The sequence below is a fragment of the Canis lupus genome, chromosome 1 (assembly GCF_003254725.2).
Source record: "Canis lupus dingo isolate Sandy chromosome 1, ASM325472v2, whole genome shotgun sequence".
Taxonomy (NCBI): domain Eukaryota; kingdom Metazoa; phylum Chordata; class Mammalia; order Carnivora; family Canidae; genus Canis; species Canis lupus.
Genome location: NC_064243.1, coordinates 4,001,970 through 4,023,574, shown reverse-complemented (window position 1 = coordinate 4,023,574; position 21,605 = coordinate 4,001,970). Strand labels below are relative to the sequence as shown.

Here is a 21,605-nt window from a genome sequence, read left to right as displayed (position 1 = left end):
CTGCAATTTTATAAGGTTGTTAACATTTACATTATGTCCCTACAACCACAAACAAATTCGTTAAGGTGGCTTCCCAAAGTTTAAAATGAAAAGGCTGTGTTTATGTGTTACATAAATAGTGCTCAGTAAGGGCCGAGGAGAAAACGAGGACCATTTCCGTCTCTGCAGGCCCAGAGGGTGCCTCCTGGACCAGCATCAAAATTAGCTGAGTTCTTTAAAGATGTCAGTTCCCTAAAGTCAAGTTAATTCATTCAGTCACACTTATTTATTACATGGGTATTATGAACCAGATACTTTTCTAGGCATTGAGAACATAGTGGTGGATAAAACTGCCCCAGACCCTTGCCCAAGGGAGTTTATATCCCATCGTGGAGAGATAGAAATTAAACGGAATACATAAGGTACAGATATAAACAGAGACAAGTGGAGCAGGGAAGGCAGATAGACATGTGTGGGGGTTTGAGAGCGTTGCCGGGGGGAGGACCTCACCCAGAGCGAAGACCAGAATGAGATAAAGGCACAAGCCATGTGCTGAGGGAGGGAGAGAGCATGCTAACTGAGCCCACAAGAAGGGTCAGGGATGTAAATAGTGCCAAGGAAGGAGGAGTGAGGGCCCTAGGGCAGAGATGAGGGGCACTGACCCATAGATCTATGGGTTGTTGGTCCTGGGAGGGGGGTTGTGTGAAGGATCATCAGGGTTGGAGAACTGGAAGGAATGAGCTAGAAAAGCAGGAAGAGGAGATCTGGAGGATGCTACTCAATGCTGACATGGCAGAGGGGTACATAATTGGGCAATGCACAGTCTGAGGAGTGAGCAAACTGGCAGAGAAAGAGGCCACTGGAGCAGATGGGATCTAGAAGCTGAGAGGCCAGGGCACTGGGAAGGTCACCTCCACGGACACTGGACTCTCGAAGAACCACCACTGGAGTGGGATAGAGCTCAGGGAGCAGGCCACGTGGTAGTCAGTAGACGGCTGCCAGGCTACGTTCACAGGGAAGGGTAGCCAGCGCTGTGGCGTGAGGGCAGGTGGTTCAGGCCCCGTGCTGGGGGGGGGGTGCACCTCCAGAGGCAAAGAGGGCTCGCTCTCCAGCAGGGGGCTGTGGGCAGTGGTGCTGGGGTCATAGCCGGGTGTGAGGCCAGTGAAGGGGCAGATGGTGGCCACAGGCTGAGGAGAAGGGGGTTTTCTGGTGGCAGAGTGTGTCCTGGGGTCACAGAAGGGGAGATGGGGCTGGAGTCAGGGTGCGGGCCATGGGCCGGAGGAGGCCCAGCGCTCTGGGCTGGCCTGGCAGGTGCATGAGGGAGGCTGGCACTGCCGTGGTGGGGAAGCCCGGGGGTCCTGCCAGGAGTGCGGGCAGCTCTGGGGTTGGCCATGGGCCCGGCCGTGTCACCAATCTCCGGGGTCGCGTTCTTCGAGGCACGGTGGGGAGCACGGTGGCCCGAGGTGGGACCAGCCACCTGCAGAGGCCAGCATGGGATGGTCAAAAACCAGGACTACATGGGGAAGAGGCTGATGCCACCACAAACCCCTTGGCTTTGTATTGTCACTTTTTTGGGGTCCTTTTTTCTTTTTCTTAAAGTTTCCAATTGCTTTTTAAGACAATAATTCAAAGCTGATGCTGTTCTACTTGCCCCGAGGCTGTGGGGAAGAGCCTTACTTGTTGGGGGCACCTGAGGCCTCCTCCCCGGTGCCGGGGCCTGTGGTCGGCGGCAACCCCGCAGGTCCCTGCCCCTCTGCAGTCACAGCCAGTCCCCACTCCCGGGGCGCTGAGCCTGTTCCCGACCACATTCCCGCCAGCTCGTGCTGCTTACGATGCTGACGTGACTTACATATTTTGTAAACCCATTTTATGTACACGTGGAAAATGAGGGTTGTTTCCGCTAAATTAAGATTTACTAATTTAAAAAACTGATAGCACCTAAAAAGTATGTTGTTTCTAAACTAGGGGCCAAAACAAATGAAGAAATTATTACATCTACAGGATCCCACTCTCCCTCCCTCCCCTGTCCGGCCCCCTTCCAACTCCCCCCCGCCCCCCCCTCCTCACCCCTCCCTGCCCTTCCTTTCATCTTTCTTATCCTTAGTCTTTGTTCTTCGGCACTTTTCCCCCTGAGAACCTCAGAGGAGGCAGGTGGCAGTAATCACATATGCCCATTCCTCCGTCTGGACCCGAGAGTCTCCTCTTCTCTGTCGTCACGTTGAGGCCACCGTCCTCCTTAGATTACCCCACTGTGGTTCGCGGTGACCACAATGAGAGGTGAAGAGAAGCTACTTTGGAGTCTGACGGCCTCGGTCCAGAGTCCAGCTGCGTCCCGTGTCTATGTGCTAGCGTTTTGGAGCCTCAGTGGATCATCTGGAAAATGGCAGAGCAACAATACTTACCTCTCCGGGAGGGGAGGACAACAGTGTTAGGGAAAACCACAGCTCCTAAGGCTGCCACCCTGCTCGCATCTGAACCAGCCTGCCTCTGGCTGTGTGACTTTGATAAGAAGCTTGCATCCCTGGGTCTTCTTTTCCTCAAGAGCAACATGCCTGGGGGGACATCGCAGGTGTCAAGTGCACCTGACATGGTGAGCACGTGGGCGGCACTCACCAAGATGGTGGCCCACACGGAGGAAGAGGCCACAAGGAGACACTGTGCTGATACTATGGGAGATTTTGTTTTACTTCTTGAACATTTCCCCAAATTTTACTTGGGGAACAGGCATAGCTTCTAACTATCAGGAGAAATGCTATGAAAAAACCAAACAAAACAAAAAAAAACAGTAGCAATCCTGTTTGACCATCCATCCCCCTACAAAGCCTGCTTGAACCCTCCCTCACTCCTAACGCCTTTGCTTGTTATACTTGAAGTTAGAGAGTAATGAGGTGTGTAAGAATCCACATTTATTTTAAACTTTTTCTAAAAAAAAAGATTAGTTACGCACATTTATGTGCTGTGGAATATTATCCTAAAAGTTCAACAGAATGTTTATAATACCTGGGTGGCCAGGCTGTGCTCGGAACAAGTTTGGTTGAGGGCAGAAGACATTGCTGTTAATAAAAAAGGCTTCCAGGGAAGTATGCTGGCTTAATTGACCTTCCCCCAGTTCTGATCACTATTCAAATCCAGCAGAAGCATCAGCAGACTCTTTTCAGAGCTATTCGCTTTGTAAGTGCGAAGTTATTTCTGTCTAAAAATATGCAAAATACATTAGAAGGTAATTGCAAGACATTCAGGATTCGAGAAACTTACTTTGATGACTTTTAATGGCAAAATATACTATCTTCCATTGGGCACGAGTTTATTTTGTTAGTAATGCTAATTGTTCAAACAGCCCTAAATGGCTTGAAAAACCTGGCAAACTCTCATCTAATACCTCTAAGCAGATGGACAAATTTCTAATTAAATCTAAATTTATTCTTGATCTCTCACTTCCCTCAGAAAAAGGCAGGGATCTCAGTCTACTCTGACTCTGCCATGAACCCTCCTCTTCACCCCCCCCCTTCCTCGTGCCTCTAGAGCAACAATTCTCAAACCTTTCATGGCCGACGGTCAGCTTTATTCATTTTTTAAATTCACAATCAGATTGAGGATGAAACGGGTCTAGAACATTTGCTTCATCATTTTTAAAATTCACAAAATGTAGCCCCGTCGAGATTGGCAGAGCTGTGAGGCCCACCCAGACGCATGAGCGACAAATACTTATTTGTTATGCTTTCAAGGTTCTGCGTGTTTTTGTTGTTGTCATGCAGCATTATTGTGGCAATAGATAATCAGGCTCCTTTCTTGGGTCATATTCCTTCCTTTACTTTTCTGAATCTTACGCATATGTATTTTAAAACCGTTTTGGAATGAATGTTTTCCGTGTCCTTGGGAGTGATCTCACGCCTTGACTGCTGACTTGGCTCTCTGTATTGTTTAGGTTACACAGACTGTGAAACGTAGTCTGTAGGCTCCTCTTCTCCATGGATTCTCTGTCCTCACTGCCTCTGTGTCACGGCACGGCTCTCCTATCCCTTCCCAAGATCGGGGGTACCACAGGTGTAGCAACTCTTGGCCTGAGTGTGTGTGTGTGCTTTCCCCACTCCCTCCACGCTCACAGATGTGTAGCCCCTTGGACGTTTCTGGAAGGGAAAACTTCTCCAGATCCTCTTTCTTTCTTTCTTTCTTTCTTTCTTTCTTTCTTTCTTTCTTTCTTTCTTTCTTTCTTTCTTTCTTTCTTTCTTTCTTTCTTTCTTTCTTTCTTTTCTTTTTCTTCTTTCCTTCCTTCCTTCTTTCCTTCCTTCCTTTCTTCTTCTTTCTTTCTTTTCTTTCTTTCTTTCTTTCTTTCTTTCTTTCTTTCTTTCTTTCTCTCTCTCTCTTTCTTCTCTTTCTTTCTTTCTTTCTTTCTTTCTTCTTTCTTTCTTTCTTTTCTCTCTCTTTCTTTCTTTTTTTCTTTCTTTCTTTCTTTTTCTTTCTTCTTTCTATTTCTGGTCCACATAGCTATTCATTGTGTATTTGAACTTGACTAGATTTTTCTAGATTTTTCAAAAATGTTTTGGAGGGATAGACACATACATCAAGAGAACAGAACAAATAGTCCAGAAATAGATCCCTTCCTTTACATGTACATTTAATTGACTTTTGAAAGAGATGCAAAAGCAGTTCAGTGAAGGAGATATTAGCCTTTTCCAGAAGTAGTGCTGGGGAAATTGAGCACCCATAGGAAAAAAAAAAATCTCAACCTAAATCTCACACGTCGTACAAAAATTGATGCAAAATGGATCAGGAATTTAAATGCAGAATAAAACATTTAGAAAAAAAAAACAGAATATCTTTGTAATATACTAGCAAGCAAAAAGTTCTTAGACTTGATACCAAAGTTACAAAAGGGAAAATGGATAAATTGGACTTCATAAAAATTTTAGACTCTTGTTGTGGTAGATCCTAAGAGGATGAAAGACAATTTACAGAATTGAAGGACATATTTGCAAGCCACATTGCTGGCAAGGACTAAATATCTATAATATGTAAAGAATTCTCAAAACTCAAAAGTTAAAGAACGAAGATCCAATTAGAAAATGAGCAAAAGCCAGAGAGAGACATTTCACCCAAAAGGTGATGACAAATAAGCACATGAAAACATGTTCAGCATCTGTAACTGTCAGGGAAATGCACATTGAAATCACAACAAGACATTATATACCCATCAGAATGGCTAAAATAAAAAAAAATAATGACAGCACCAAATGCTGACAAGGATGAGGAGAAATGATCACTCAGACTTTGCTGGTGGGCATGTACAATATCACAGCCACTTTGGAAAATAATTTGGCAGTTTCTTAAAAAACTAACCATGTAACTACTTCATGACCCAATAATATCACTCCTGGGCATTTATCCCAGAGAAATAAAAATTTATGTTCTCATAAAAACCTGCATGTGAAGGTTTGTACTGGTTTTGTTTGTAATAGTCAAAACCTAGAAACAACCTAGATGTCCTTCGCTGGTGGGTGATTGCACACATAGGGGCACAACCATGGCATGGAGCAGTACTTAAGCCATGAAAAGGAGTATGTTATTGGATTACTGGGTGAATCTCTAGAGGTTTATGCTATGTGAAAGAAGCCAGTCCCAAAAGGTCACATATTGCATGATTCTATTCATATAACATAACTGAAATGACACTGAAACCACCAAATTGGTGGTTTCTAGGGGTTAGTGGTGGGCCGGGGACAGGAAGGAAGACTGTGTCACCACGTGGGGCACCATGAAGATCCTGGTGGGTTTGGAAATATGTTATCTTGACTGGATCAATGTCAATCTCCTGGTTATGATATAGTTTTGTAAGATGTCACCGTGGAGGAACAGAGCATAACAGGTACATGGCTCTCTCTGTCTTATTTCTTACAACCACAGGTCAATCTATGATCATCTCAAAATAAAAGGGTTAATTAAAAATATTTTGCCTCTCACTGCTGGCTTTATGCGCCACGAAGAGATCAAAGCATGAGCTTACAATGTCATGTGACTAGAAGCAAACATATTGGTAAAAAAAAAAAAATGATAATAAACCAAAGCATTGCCTCCAAAGGCAAGTACACGTGTGACATGGGTACTGTCCTGTCAGTGGTGAGGAGGGGAGGGTTGGCTCCGAGTGATTACTGCTAAACCATCTCCCCTCTGCTGCATGAGGTCAGTGAAACAACTGCAGAATTCAAAACCCTCCTGAAGTCTAGGAATATTGATTCACAGCCCAGCCCGGGCCACCTGCAAAAGTTGTGCAAGGACGGAACGCAACGGGACACAAAGACAAGCCCCCCATGCTAGGCTCTCTCCAAAGGCCTAAGTGTGAGGCATTGGGGTTCCCCGTCCCGCTTCTGGCCACCTCTGGGGACAGGTTTTCCTGACGTCACACGATGGTCTCCGGCCAGTGTACCTACTGCTCGCCTCCCAGCTTCTCCCTGTGAATCCTAGCACGGCCGCAAAAATCTCCCTTCTTTCTTTTCCTCTCTATTTTTAGCACAAAGAACGTTATATTTCTGCAAGGATCCAAGCGGGCCGCGAAGCAAGTGTGGGCCTTGCTTGGATCCCGGAGCCCGGAGCCGGCTGGCCCTCTCGGCTTGGCTCCTCCGCTGCCCGCACAGCCTGAATCTACATACTGCCATCAGTTCATCTGGGAAACCCCCACAGCTCCCCGCGCCCTTTGCAGGAAACCCCCTCTCTCTCGGGTCTTCCCTCTTTCTCCTTTCTTCTCCTTCTCCTTCCCCGGCTTCTTCCTCTTCCTCCCCCCCTCCCTCCCTCCCTCTCCTCCTCCTTTTCCCTGGGAGATGGAGATTTCTTTGTGCTTGGGGTGACTGATTGAATTTTACCTGAGCTAAATTATAGTTGCACATTCTAGTAATTGCAGAGGGCCACACAGAGAAACAAAGCATTGACTGCTGTTGTGCTGGGATTTCCCAGATGTATAATTTCAAATTGATATGAAAAAAAGTCTTGCAACGCATTAATAATAGCATAAAATGTAATTCAGTTGGCCAAGGGTGAGCGGAGGCTTTATTTTCTTAGCTACAAAACAAGCTATGGACCTCAAGTGACTAGCATTTATTGTTCGAATGGGTTTTCTATTGCATACCTTCTGAAACACAAAATAAGAAGAGATTTATACTGAATCCTGTCCCCATTCACGGCGCTCTGCACCATATACCCAGAGAGCATGTGTAAAATGTGAAAGCACTGGGTTGTTGTTGTTGTTTTTCCACCTCTTTACTCTGTAGTTCAGAAAGCAGAAGGCTTTTCTGTAATTCAAAAGCACCCATCCACATCTCGTGGAAGAAGCAGGTCACCAGACTATTTCTTTTCTATGGTGGCATTATTCTGTTCCCAGGTTCTGACAAATAGCACTCTTATGATGGGAAAGAAGGGAAGGAAAGAAGGAAGGAAGGAAGGAAGGAAGGAAGGAAGGAAGGAAGGAAGGAAGGAAGGAAGGAAGGAAAAGACAAAAAGAAGGAAAAAAATACAATGAAAGTCAAGTTCCCTTAACATCTGAAGACATGAGATCACACCATGTTATTTTATTAGAACTTCAAGTACACACGTGAGTGCACCTGGCCACATGTGTACAGGGCAATGAGGAGGCATGCCTGTGTTTCTCAATGAAGCACAATTTACAGAGACGATGGAACGCATGTAACTAGGTACCTACTGAAACTCAAGGCTATTTAATATGGTTAGAAAATGTGTTTATGCATCTTTGGTTGCTTTTCCTCAACACGGATGGCTCTATCCCTCCAACAGAAGGCACCTGAGAGTTTCCACACAATGCGCTGTGGGCTGCAGCTAACCCCTGGCTAGTGGAATGGTATTTAGTTATAGTCTCACAGACGTCATCTCCTGGCTCTTCCAACAACGAGGAGCAGCTTTAGGGTCTCTATTTCCCAGGGGATGAACTTAGGACACCTAGAGGTTGGGACTGGAGGTCGCATGGTTCTGGAGGCTGGACGCTTCCTCTCTTCCACGGGCCTGGTGTCTTCACAGCTCCGGGCAGGGGCCAGGCCTGCTTGGTGGCTCGCTTCTGTCCAGAATGTTCTAGAAGATACTGTGTCCACTGCTTGTGTGACAATGGTGCTGTCCCTTCCGCATCTGATCACTACCCTTCAATGGGACAGGAAAGATGTGTGAGGTGGCCCCAGGGGCACTTCTTTGCTTGCTGTTGGTGCTTGTTTTTTCCCCATGGTTTGCCTTCAGGATTCCTCATAAGATGGAACAGACCTGGGGGCCTTTGGCCAAGGAGAGGCCCAGTGTTCTTCCTGTATCTGAGGAAAGAAAGACTGAGAATTTACTTTCATAAAGCTTCACGTCCTTAAGAATGGCCCTGATTTTTCTTTGTGATGAAGTGTTGTAGCAGGTGTTCAGGGAGCTACTCGGCCCGGGTGGCGTGTCCTGTGGATTCTGTGTGAGGACGGAACGGTGGGGTCAGCCAGCCTGGTGGACGGAGACCCCTTCTTCTGGCTTGTGACCTCGGCTGAATGGATATCCACCTCCAAGGGCTGCTGGTGGCGGAGCTCAAATGCCACCTGCTCAGAGATGTCCTCTTCCCTGACCCATCCGCGGTAGGCCGCCCTCCTCCGGCACCCCACACTCAGGAGCCTGGCTGCTGTTTGAGATCTCTCGGGGCAGAGGATGACACCATGTCATCCGAATCCAGCCCTGAGGACATTTGACCGGTGGCTGCTGCCCAAAAAATATGGGATAGAAGGTTCGAGATCCTTTATAAACTGCAAAGACATACCTTCTGGTTACCAGCATTTTTGTCACCTCCTGCCATGTGTAGCGGGGGAGGTTCTGCGGCAAACAGAACTTTTGGGTTTTGGTGTTGGTAGACTTACCGAGTCCTTACTGTTCTTTTAACTCTCTGTGCGTCATTAGGAGAATTGAGTACTATGGCCTTTCTGACTCTGGACTTCTTTTCTTCAGGTTGTGTCTTACTTACAGGGTTAGATGACATGTGAGGCCATCAGTAGTTAGAAGCTAATCCAGAACAATCAGTTCCTCCCAACTTTGTGGCCCCTACAAAAAGAAGATGATCAGCTCTTTGTCAGGACACTTGGGAGGGTGTTTGATACCCCACACCTGGAAATGAGGAAAGCAGACTGTCGAGGGAACACAGACTGAGTCTTTGTGACCCCCCCACCCATGGCTATGATGAAATTCCAACCCCAGGGTGGTGGTGTCAGGAGGTGGAGTCTTTGGGAGGTGGATATTCATTAGGGTGGAGTCCTCATTCATGAGATTCTTGCCTTTATAAAAGAGACCACAGAGGGCTCCCTTGCCCCTTGGGCCACAAGAGGATGCCATAAGCATTGGTGAGAGGCGCCTGACCATGCTGGCACCTTCATCTTGGACTTCTGGTCTCCGGAACTAACTGTGATCAATAGGTTTCTATTATTCACAAGCTACCCAGTCTGGGGTATTTTGTTACAGCAGCGGGAATGGCCCAAGACACCATGAAGCTGCCTCGAGAACCACTCTTCAGTAACTGAAGCCAGTTCGAAGCTCAAAACCTGGCTGTATGAATGTCACCTGTGTGTTCCCGACCATATAGACCGAGGACCCAACTACAGCACAATAACCCCGTTCTACTAGACAGCTAACATGCACGGTCCTCAAAATGGTCCTAGGGTCTCCAAGATACCTTTAGGAGATCTGTGAGGTTGAAATTATTCTAATAACATTGAGATGTAATTTTCTCTTTCAAAAGTGAATTTTCCACAGGTTAGTGACAGATGATACTGTAACAAGCCAAGAGCAGAAAGAGATGAGAACCGGCTGCCTTCTATTAAGCCAGATTTTAAAAAGATTTGCAGAAGTGTAAAGCGACATACTCTTCTCACTAGTTTTTTTGAAACAATAGTTATTTTTCATAAAAAAGCAATAATAATGTATTATGATTTTTCCACTGTTATTTTAGAATGAATTCACAAATCATAAAGTTTTCAGCTTTAATTTCTAATGTGATAAATATCAATAGTTATAACCCACACAAACTGAAGTTATCTGGGGCTTTCTATAGTAATACATGAAGGAGTCCTAAGATCAAAACGTTGGAGACCTGTGGTTGTAGAAGATTTTAGAGGAACTCCTTGATTGCCTTGTGGTGCCCATGGGCTATCTTGTCTCTTGTCCCTCTTGCTGAGGTGATATCTCTGTCACTGTGGGTGCCTGCACCTGAGTTATCAAGTCCAAGGCCCAAGGGGTTGAGGGAGGCCTTGAGGGGCAGCCCACCTGTGCAGTCCCAGAGCCCTGCCATGTCCTAGGATGCCACGACAGTGGCCAGGATCCTCAGGGTGACAGTTCCATCTCTGCATCTTTGGGGAGAAGTGTGGACCATATGCCTGACTTTCAGGCTAATGACCTTGCAGTCCATGAGTAGTGTTCTGCTCACTCACATCCCACATGCCCACGGGATGACAGAGAAAGATGTGTCACAGCTCTGTTGCTGTAGGTGAATCACACTTTGAACCATAAGTACTGGGCCAAGCACTTCATCTGAGGGATGGTCACCAAGCTCTGGTTGGAATTATTTCTCCTCCCACCTATTTTCCCATTCCTTGGCCTTAGACCACATTCTTACATTTTCCTGAATTTATCCAGAATGTGTATTTCTAGGAGGCTCATTTGCACCTCATGGCACTAGACTGTCTTTGGTGACAATCCAGTGATCCTCCCAAGATATTTGATCAAAGCAGGAGTCCTGCTATATAGACATGGCCTGTGTATGTACCTCTGCCAGTGACCCTAATTTCCCATTAAGCTCCACATTCATGGCACTAATGGCAGTGAGGGTCTAGCTCGGAAGCCACCAGATCTCTTTCTCAGGTCAGCACTGAGGTGGCATGATAAGAAATGAGTTTACACATGTGGGGTTTCTTGGTATAGGCAAGTTGTGGAGGGAGGTGTGCTCCAACTTCGTAGTTTTGGGCACTATTCAATTATCTGCTGGGCTAATCTTTTTTTTTTTTTTTTTCAAGACCTTCTAAGAAAACATTCTTTACCTACCATGTATACTAAATACAAATTTAAGATTTTATTTTCCATTTAAATTTTTTCCTTAGTTATAGATTGAAAGACTCGATTCCCTCAAAAAATGGGTTTTCAAACAGGAGTATGGTTCTTGGGGTAGAGGGATTTAATATTTTACTATGACTTGTGGTGAATGAACTCTACATGGAAGGTTGGCCTAGGGTAGTTAAATTTTATTTTTTCTGTCCTTCATCAAATTAAAAGGGGGATGTATTTGACAATAACAGTAAGACCCTCATGCTCAGGGAGGATATTTCTTTAGGGCATAGGTGCCTGAGACTAGAAGCTATCAAAATGGAAAGGCCCGTCCTCCTCCTCCTTCCCCTTCTATGAGACTGTCGCTTGGGTGGAAGGTCTGTCGCTGGAGTCTGGCAGTGGGTCCCCCAGGTGACCCAGACCCTCTTTTCAATCTTTAATTTCTGAGCTTCGATATCGGTTCGTCATCTAGGGAAGCACTTTCCAAAATAATGGCGAGAAAAGCACTTCAACACCTCTAACGAATTGTAACAGTCGGATGCAATTTGGATTAGATAAAATATATATTTATTTTATGGAACAAACATGCAGACAATAAAATTTTGTTTAACAGTAACCATATTATTCAGCGACTCAGTAATGGAATTGAAAACTTTATTATTGAATATTACTTTTGAGGTGCATAGTGGAGCTGATGCCATTCCTTGGTTATCTTTAGAGCTGCAAAGCTCTTCCCTTAATCATTTGTCCTGGTGGCTCTAAGGGCTGCTGACGGTAAGGGTAGGTATTGGGACATTGCACTGAAGCACAGACGGGGACTTGAGGTGGGAGTGTGGCATCGACATGGCCCTGCTCCCTGCGCCAGGTCGGGCCAGGGTCTGCATTCCTATCTATGACTAGACAGTTGTCTGTAGAGGTTCTTGGTGCGAGAATACTTGGCACTTGGGGCTGACACAGAGTGGGTCTGCATGGTTTAGAAGAGCCAGCTGCTGGTCACGGAAACTCTGGGTGCAGCCTGGCTCCAGCTCGGACACAGATTCTTCCCGTCTTGGATCTTGCTCTTCCCGCCTCTTGCCATCACACACCACAGTGAAGGTCTCGTACCCTTTTTGGAGAATGAGGAAAACCTTCCCTTCCTTCCCAAGTCTTTCTGGCCAGAATCATGCTTCATGCCTATGCCCAGAGCAACCACTCAGCTTGGACCAAGTAACACTTGGACAATTATCTGGGAGGCCAAATGTGTAGCTCCTTTCCCTTGAAGGACAGGCCACCTGTGAGGCTGTGGATCAACTTCTATAGGAAGGAAGATGAGGCCTACGGGGCCCTGGGTGTGGCTCCCGAGTCAGGGGGCATAAATTATCTGTCACTGCGTCTAACACGGAAAGCTGACTTGCTTCCCGAGGGGAGCAAAGATGAATGCAGGAGCCAGGTTTCCCTAAAACTGGGGTGTGACAGGACCAAGGCAAGTATAAAACAGGGCAATTGAAAATTCAGACAGGGAGAATGCTCGTAAAGAGATTGCAAGAGGCTGTATTTCCATTTTAGTTTCAAGACCGTTTTGTTGGTCATTTAACAGGATCATAAAGCTGTGGAATCCACTTTTTCTTGCAGGTTTCTTGGTCTCTTCCACTTGGGGGAGGTTAGGAACCAGAGGCGGACTGGCTCTCTCACTAGAGGCAGCCGCGAGTAACCATTGACAGTGGCTTAGGAAAAAATAAACACCAAGCAACCACACTATTTTTTTTAAAAAAAGAAAGAAAGAAAAAAGAAAAAAGAAAAAGAGAAGGAAAAGAAAAAAGAAAGAAAAAGAAACAAAACCTCTATGTCCTTAGGGTACTAGAGTCAGGATAAGAGGAAGGCCCATCTGTTACCTCTGCTGGAGTCTTTGTGTTGAAAGCCTGGGTGAAGCAGCATCCACAAATGGTGTTTTGTAGCACGTCTGATATGTTTTTGTATCGCAGGCACCAAGTTTCCAAGCAGTTTGGATCTTCCTTGTGTCCCCGCCCTTTAGATTGGCCTGCATTTCCCGTGAGTTTATGTGCCTTGTGGCTGGCATGGGGCTGTCTCTCAAGAGCTCCCTCGCATCATAAAGACTCACACTCAGGTGTGAGTGACCATCAGCAGTCACAGAGGTTCCCGAGATGGCGTAGGCTAAAGTGGCTTCAGTTAGCAGTTAAAGCACAAAATACACAGATTTTGCACTTTTTCCCCAGTGAGACAACATTGAAAATTTTCATCGTAAAGGCTTGGGGAGCATCTAAGGCTGAAACGTCTTGTTAAATACAACATTCTTGGTTAGTCGGGGTTCCCCGGTGAGTCCAGGTGAGTCTTGACGCGCCTCAGTGGGAAACGCAGGTGTCCTGAAAGCAATTCCTGGAGCCTGTGCCATCTTTTGGACCCCAGAAAGTTGAGCTGCCTTGCTGACCTGCTCTTTCAGAAGGGGGAACACAAAAAGGGTGAGGGAACAAGCACGTGATGGGGGTGACAGTGGCAACCTAACTCTTTGTTGAGTGGGGTGGCTAAAAAAATGGAGGTGGGTGGGGGCTGCTTATCTGGGGCTCTAATTAAACAGATCCATCGAACTGGGCTTTAATTATTACCAAGAGAAGAAAGGTCTGGGATGATCTGTGCCAAACATACAGATTAATTACATTGAATACATAAATTCTCATAGAAATCGTTTCTGTTTCCAGACATGGGACGTTACTCTTTATGATTTTTATGGCTCAGAACTCCTGGGGTTGTAACGCATCGCTCTCAAAGCCGTGCTTTCATAAGGGAGCGGCTGGGTGGGCCGCTGGCCGCCTGACGACAGGTGTCCTGGAATCCGAGGTCTGCTGCGCACTCCTGTGGGCTGCAGCGGGGACCCCTCTCCTCCTCTCCCCGCCCCACCCAGGCCCGTCCCGGGGCACCCCACACCCCTGTCCACGTGGGGCCGCAGGACTGCGGCGATCTCAGGCAGAATGGGAAAGTCAGAGGCAGAGAGACTTGCGAGTCCATAAAAAAGGTAATGGCCTCCTTTCAATAATTATACACCTATAAAAAATAATAAAGAAGATACAGGGCCAAAATTTTATGGCATTTATGCTAATGCGCCGCCGAGACTCGGTGGAAGAAGGTGCCACTGGAGCGCGGGCGCGTAGCTGGGGAGGCCACGCTCGCGTGGCAGCGAGCTGCGTGTGTGCACACGGCCCGGCCTGGCTCGTCGCGTGCCTCTGTCCTCCGTCTGTATTCTGCTCAGGTCCCTGCGGAGTCCTGCCGCTCTAGGATGTCCGACAGTTGCGGCAATATTGTGACATTAACTTCCCATAGTGAATAGCTGCAAATGCGTCCGTGTGCACTTCTCAGGGCCCCTCCTCGGGTGGGATTCCCTTGAAAGAACCAAATGCTGCTTGACTCTGTCCGTTAGGACCGGGTCCCATCCTTCTCATTCCTGACAGTGCAGGGACCAAGGGACCGCTCCTGCGGACTTTGGACGGCGTGGGCTTCTGTCCCTGGGACTCTGTGAGCGCAGCTGCCATGTGTGGTCCTGAAGCCTCCTGACGGCCACGGCCCACGAGGGCGAGGGGACCCGGCCCAACCTGGTGCTGAAGCCACGGCCAGCATCTTCCCAATCGCTAAGGAGCGAGGCTCCGGGACTGGCGTAGCTGAGGCTGGCAGTGGGCTGACATCACTCCTCCGCCTTTAATTCCATTTAAATCCACGTCCTTGTAGGGCCCGTGGCCACCTTTCAAACGGAGCCAAGTTTTTCAAGGAAGGCCTCCAAACTCCGACTTCAATGGTGGGCAGTGATGACACAGACGGTGCGGACCGGTCGCTCTCGGCCTTTCCGCGTGTGTCGTCTCGGGCAGCCCGGACAAGTGCCTCTTTCTCGAGCGCGGAGGCGGCGATCCCGGAGGACGGCCACGGCACCCGGCAGGCTGGGCCGGCTCGGAGCCCTGCACGGCACTCGCCGGGCCTCTCCGGTCTGTCCCGACCTGGCCGTGGAAAAACACAGCGCCGTGGAAGCAGAACACTCCTCCGCAATATCTTTGATTCAATAAGCGAAAGTTTACAGACAAAAAAATGGAAAGGCTTCTCCAAAGTGAGCCACGCACGAAGGTGCAGCGAGCGACACGTCCCGCTCCCGCACCGCCACCAGCCACAGTCCCACCACAACCATGGCCTTGCGGCCACTGGGAACCCAGACCGTGGAGGAAACACCCTCAGAACCTCTGCTGCCCGAGCCGGGAGCAGTCAGGACACCACAGTATACATATTCATAACCCGGCAGTTCCAGGAGCCTGGGTAGGCATGAGGGACCGGTGAGAAAAAAAAGTTGATTTATGATGATCTCAAAAACATGGTCTCCAAAGATGTATTCTGCAGCTCTGAGACCTCAGGTTTAAGCTCTATTAATTTTACAGAGCTGTCTGGGATTACCCATCTGTTTAAAGGTTAACTGTCTTCACACTTATGAAATGGGTATTTCTGTTTTGGTTCGTACTTTGTTCCTGTTAATGATTTATAAAATACAAAATGCAAAGCCGGTGAAATCGCTTTAAATCTTCAGTATGAAACACCTACCTGACCAAGTTTTTGAGAGACACAAAGTATTATTCAAGTCCTTCACAGTGACAGCTTGGAAATTCTTCTGCTTCTACACGTCTCGTCTTGAATAAAGTGAAAGGAAAACTTCCACCCTACAAAAATCTCGCATCTTAGAAAGGAAAATCCATTTGGGTGAATGCTGTATCGTGCTTGTGTGTGGGTGTTGGGAGTTTATTCTTGGATTCCCCCCAATGACATTTTTTTTTTCCTACGTAGAATATTACCCAAATATATGCCTTTCAATATCGGAACATTATTATCTTCTCGTGTGCAGTTCTGTTACATTTCCGGGGTTTTATTTCCTCGTATAAAAGAGCACATAATTTTTCTCTCTTGATAGTTTTGGAAGTATGACAACTTGCTTTGCAAATCTGGTTTTGAATGTTCTGTGCAAAAAATTCTGTGACCTCAGACAATTTATTAGTCACTCGCTTAGCTTTGGTTCTATTGTTAATAGGATCAACTCTGTGAGGCAATTCCTTGTATTTCCTTCCGTACAAAGAACTCCATTGATGTGGAATGATGGCCCCACACCTCCGTCGACCCTCGGCTCCACAGCCCGCACGCGAGCCCTGCGCTGGTGAGGGGTCCCCACCTTGTGCGGGGTGGAGGAGGAGCAGCCTGTTCTGTCCACCTTCTCCTCTGTCTCCGGTTGGGTTGCTAAGCTTTTGCCAGACACTTGGCCACAGATTAGGGTTACCATGGTTACCTGAGAGTAGACCCATGGGGTGGACTAAACTCTAGCTCTGTGCTCCAATCCAAACTTTTGATTGCATAATCCTATCAGGAAGTTTTTTTGAGCACTTCCCTCTTCATATGCATGTTTATTATTCCATAAAATAATATTCATGTTAATATCCTCGATGCATCGTAAAGCACACATAGACATAGAAATTAAAGTGAAGGGGAGGTAAAAAAAACTTTAAGCCTTTGACTTTTTGAAATTTACTGATTGTACAAACATACTTTTGCTTTCAATCTGTAGAGGTTTGCATGCATGCTCTTGATGCTTAGCTATGAAATGTCCTGTTGATCATAATGGCCTCCTGTTATCATTAACTAATATTTCAGCGTGCAGAATGAACTCAAGGGAGGGTCTGCCGTCGACAGTGGAGCACTGGCTATATGTTTGATGTTTTTGTTTTGTGAACTGGCTGAGTGCAGAGGGCTCCCTCTGGCCTCTTGTGGCTGGTCTCTGTGGTACGCATACCCTCTTCAAATCCCCTGTTCTTTGTATGAACCTCTCGGAAGCCACCTGCCCATTCTACGAGGGTAAATTTGGTTAAAACCACACAAGAAATCCGGAAGCCCACTTAGCTAGTCACAGTTTAGCTGTGCCACATGAGAAGTTACCAACCCGTCATGTAGATTCCCAGTGGGTCATCTTGCTGGGGGTGTGTGCCCTCCATGTGGTGAGCATGGTTTCAGGGAACAAAACACTCAAGCAGAATTTAAGTACTGGCCCAAAATTTTCACCGATGACTGAGTACAATTCCTGGTATCCGACGTCCAGGGTGAAAAGCCAGCTCTATCGTTTACTAGCCCTCTGACCTTGAGCAAGTTACAGAACTGCTGGGGACCTCGGGTTTCTTGTCTGTAGAATGGGGTGATAGGCCACATTTGTCTGTTAAGATTTATGAGAACCAAGGAAGTTGAAGCATCTAAAACAATGTCTGTCAGGTAGTATGTGTTATAAACTGCTAGATACCTTTACCATCATCTTCATTACTCTTCTCGTCTTACCACTGAGCAATATTGTTGTTGAACTTGAATCCTCAAGGACTGTGGCAAATAAGAAAGAGTAAGACATGAGCCATAGATATCTAATTTAAAAAGTCAGGACTTGGCTAGAACTCATTTTGGCGGGGGGGTGGTTTGGAGAGCAAACATGGATAGTTTCAAACTAGTTGTACAGGCGTTGGGCTGGCGGTGGGTCCCCTCCTTCTCTTCCCTCCATGTCTGTCCCTCCCTCCACTTTACCAGCCGAGAGTGGTGTTTCAGCTCGGCCCCATGGAAAGAGGTTTCCTGATTACCCATGCCAAACACTGTTCCCCAGAAAGACTTGTACTCCCCATACACAGGTCCTTGATGCTCTAACCTTCATTTGTTCATCTTTAAAACTCAGTAAGAGGAGGCTAAGAGTAAAAAAAAAAAAAAAAAAAAAAAAATCTCTTAAAAAATAAACTAAAAGGCAGAGTAATTTTTTGATTAACTGCACTGACAATGCAAAATGCTATTCTGACTTAACTTGCTGGTCTACCTGCGGCCTGGCAGCGAGCCTAGCTGGAGGCGTGGTAATTAGGAGCACCCCGTCTGAAGGGTTCAGCCTTCCTTAGACAACAGAGGCTGGTGATTACTTTTGTGTCTATCTCTGTCTTTCTCCCGCTCTGTTCTTTAAAAGTTGCCTTCTGCAAATGTTCTCCAGCTGTTGAGAAATTGTTTTTCATCTGGAGCAGCAATTGTTTTTAAGAGATTGATTCAAATGCATAAGGAGTCCCAGGGACTAGTATTTGCATTTAAACAATAATTATTAGATGCTAAAACTGTGGCTACATGAGGCAAGAATTTCTAATTATCCTCTATGATTTGGGCCCCAACTTTTCCCCAGCTCTCTCGCATCGACACAAGCTGCTGAGCACAGCAGCTCTGCACACGCCAGAAGAGCCACGCAGGGTAGGTCTGCCCGGGCGGGCTCAGTGCCGGTGTGCTCACGATGCCCCTGAACTGACCCTCAATTTGTTTTGGTTCATTCAAGAGTCCAAGGACAGATGTCCACCTCAAAGCACTGAGGAATGGTGACATAGCCTCTCGTGTCCCTCTGCCTTTAACGAACCTGAGCCGGGGGAGTCCAGAGGCTGGTTGAGAGTCACCGCTTGGCTGGAATGGTCACAGCAATGGGGTGGCGGGGGGGAGTCCCAGTTTCAACAATCAGATCTGATGGCTGTCCTGGTGACCCCAGGGCACAGGCAAGAGGCCTGTGTGAGGTTATAGTGGCTGAAACAATAATTCAAAAGGGGGCAATGTTTGGTGTGGGTTGTTTCAGGGACACAGTATACATGGCTGTAATTAGAGTGACATAAAAATAAAATGTGAATCAATAGTGTAACATCCATATAAATAAAGATAAAATAAAAATTGCATACATATGTAAAATAAAAACAATTTAAGGAGGTCACGTGTGATCAGCTTTCTACTTAATAAAACTGAATGACATGTGTCTTTTTTATGTCTTCTTCAAATCCACCTTTCAGCTTGCACCTGAGCAGAAAGTTGATGCGTGCAGGACTCTAAGGGTCAGAACACCTCCCCAGTGACTGGTGGAATACTCGTTCCCGTGTGTGGGGTAGAGGGGAACCCAGTGCCCAGAACGGCTTCACACTACCAAATAAACAACACACACGGAGAAAGCTCAATCAGTCTGGCTCTGGCCAGTGAGGATGGGACAAAAGCGCGTCAGGGGACAAGCTGTCCCTTGGGAGAGATTTGCAAGAGGTCCTTTGGGAGGCCAGAGAGATGTCTGAACAGCTGGTGAGGTGGTTTCAGTGTGTGAGCCACTGCTTCTGATTCTGACCTTGAGTTTGCCCTTTGAGTGAAGGCAGCCAGAGGCAGAGGTGGAAAAGGGAAAGGTGGATGAAAAGGTCAGGTGTGGTCACCAGCTGCCCAGGGCCCCACCGTCCTGGTCCTCCCTGGGCTCCCACCTGTGCCAGAGCTCCCTGAGAACAGAAATCAGAAGCCCTGAGCACTGTCCAGGTCAGGATGCTCCTATCCCACCGTGTGGGATCTCGTCAGGAGTCATGTATGTTTTCCCAGAAGGCTGGGGTGAGGCAGGTGCACACAGGGCAGAGGATCCCAGCTCTTGGTGAAAGAGTGAACAGGTTGCCTTTATTCCCAGTTCACTGCAATCTCTACCTTTGGGTCTGAAAATGCATTTTGGTCTCTCCGCAGGTGCATCATCTCACGGTCCCACCACCTCCCTCCAGTGTGTACCTGGGCATTGGGGAGGGCGAGGGGGACCAGGATGCACACCTATGGGGCTACCGTCTTCACAGCTGCATCAGGTCAACAGAACAGCACCAGCAAATTTGTGGCCAAGAGGCCAAAATGCAAAGTACCTACTGGAATGGAATGTGGGCAGTGTAATATGTTCTCACACTGACCTGAAGAAACCATTTTTTCTTCCTTTACTACATGGTCCTGTTTTCCCTTTATTTTTTCCTCCCAGATTCTGTGTTATCACAGCTCTATTTTCAGGTGCTAAACATTTAAAAATTATTATAAAAAGATAGTAATTTATTCTGCTTGAGGAAAGGTAAAAGGATGTGAAAGCAAAGCATTGCCACACAGAAGGCAGGTTTACCTGTCTCCGGTGCAGCATTCGCTTAGACTCTCCCCTCATTGGCAAATGATTAGTACCAGGGAGACGTGCTCCTAGGAAACATAGGGTTTTTTTCTTTAATTTGCTCAAGATCAAGAGTCTCTGCTGCTCATTGTAAAAAATGCTTGAGGTCCAGGAACTAAAATGAGGCTGGAAATGAAGGAAAGGAAAGAATAAACTGTTCACCAAAAAGGTGTCCTCTTTCAACAGCTAAATTGACATTAGCAAAGGACAAATGTCACCTATGTAAGAAAATCAGAATCAAGTCCGATTGTTCTAACCCATTGGGGAGAATCACAATTCTTTAGTTTCCAAAACAAGTGTATATGCGGAATGCATTGGCAAGGCTCACTAAAAGATTGCTTATGATTTTCAGAGGGCAGCCTAGCCAAGTGATCATTACGCAAGATTTATAATGCAGCTTTCATTTATGCGATATCTGTCACATTGCAATTGCTTCTGTGATTAGTTATTACAACACCTAGCAAAAGGACGCCCAACAAACTGAGATGAAGGTGGGTTAGGAAGCTTTTCCAGAGTCATATTCCAAAAATCAAATGAAAAGGATTTGATTTTCATTCCCAATCTCCCCACCTGGCCCCGAGAATTGCACGGCCTCCCCTCTTCCTGGCTGGCATGCCGGGAAAGCACTGAGAAGTGGCATCTGCTGCATTCCAGAATTCAAAATTCTTATGCAACCCTTAAAATATTTCCATTTGCTTTTAAAATAAGAAAACTCTAAAAAACATGGCCCAGTTCCCTTTTAATTTCTTTACAAGTAGGAGAGGTGCTAAGATTTTCAAACTCTTTTTAACCCAATTCTGGAAAGCATGGAGGGATTTTTTTTTCCCCCCTAACCTCTCCATAGTTACTTAGTGGAAGATTTGTATATAGTTGTTTTCATTTTTGAAAAAAATATAAGGTGAGATTTTGGTTAGTTTACTTTTGTTTTGCTTGTGTTTTTGTCGATTTTTTGACAATAAGCACATGCATGTTTGTAATAAGGAACACAAGCTTGTTTGTTTTTAAAATAAAACAAATAAAAGTGCTGCAGTATGTTAGGGATGATGAGTAAGGAGGTGCACATTTGTACATGATCTCCTTCTGGAGGACCAGGTCCTTGTGACCCCAAGCAAACCTGCCTGTTCATAACTTTCAGGGAAGGAACTTATAGCATCTATTTCCAGCTTCTCCTTAGAACTGGGGGTGGGGGGGGGGTGGGAACATCACGTGTCACATCTGTGTTATGTCTTTTACACAGAGACATCTTGGACAGTAACCCAGGATGCTCCTGTGAATAAGGATACCACATGACGGCTGAGGTCTCCTCTTCACACCAGTGCCTTGGACAAGCAAGACTGAGATGGCTGCACAGACTCCAAGTCAGGAAGACCCACTCACTGACCATCTATAATATCTTTCATAGAAAAATGAAACCAATACAAGAGGAGAGAGAACATGAAACCCATGTCCTTATCACCCATCTCTGACAATCATCCACTCTTGCCCAGCTGCTCCCTCCAAAAATGGGCTTTGAAAAAACAAATCTCAGACATTGTATTTCATTTGTGGCCACTTCAGCATTTTTCTGTAAGGACTCTTAAATACAACAACAACAACA

General features: G+C 46.5%; 1 long non-coding RNA gene across 1 annotated transcript in view; it reads left to right on the top strand.

The window, feature by feature from the left end:
• Positions 1-21,166, top strand: part of LOC118351185 (uncharacterized) — a 48,325-nt gene extending 27,159 nt beyond the window's left edge. The window contains exon 4 of the long non-coding RNA XR_004806199.2: positions 19,555-21,166. This is a non-coding gene — a long non-coding RNA (uncharacterized LOC118351185). The remainder of the gene's footprint in view (positions 1-19,554) is intronic.
• The last annotated feature ends 439 nt before the right edge of the window (positions 21,167-21,605 follow it).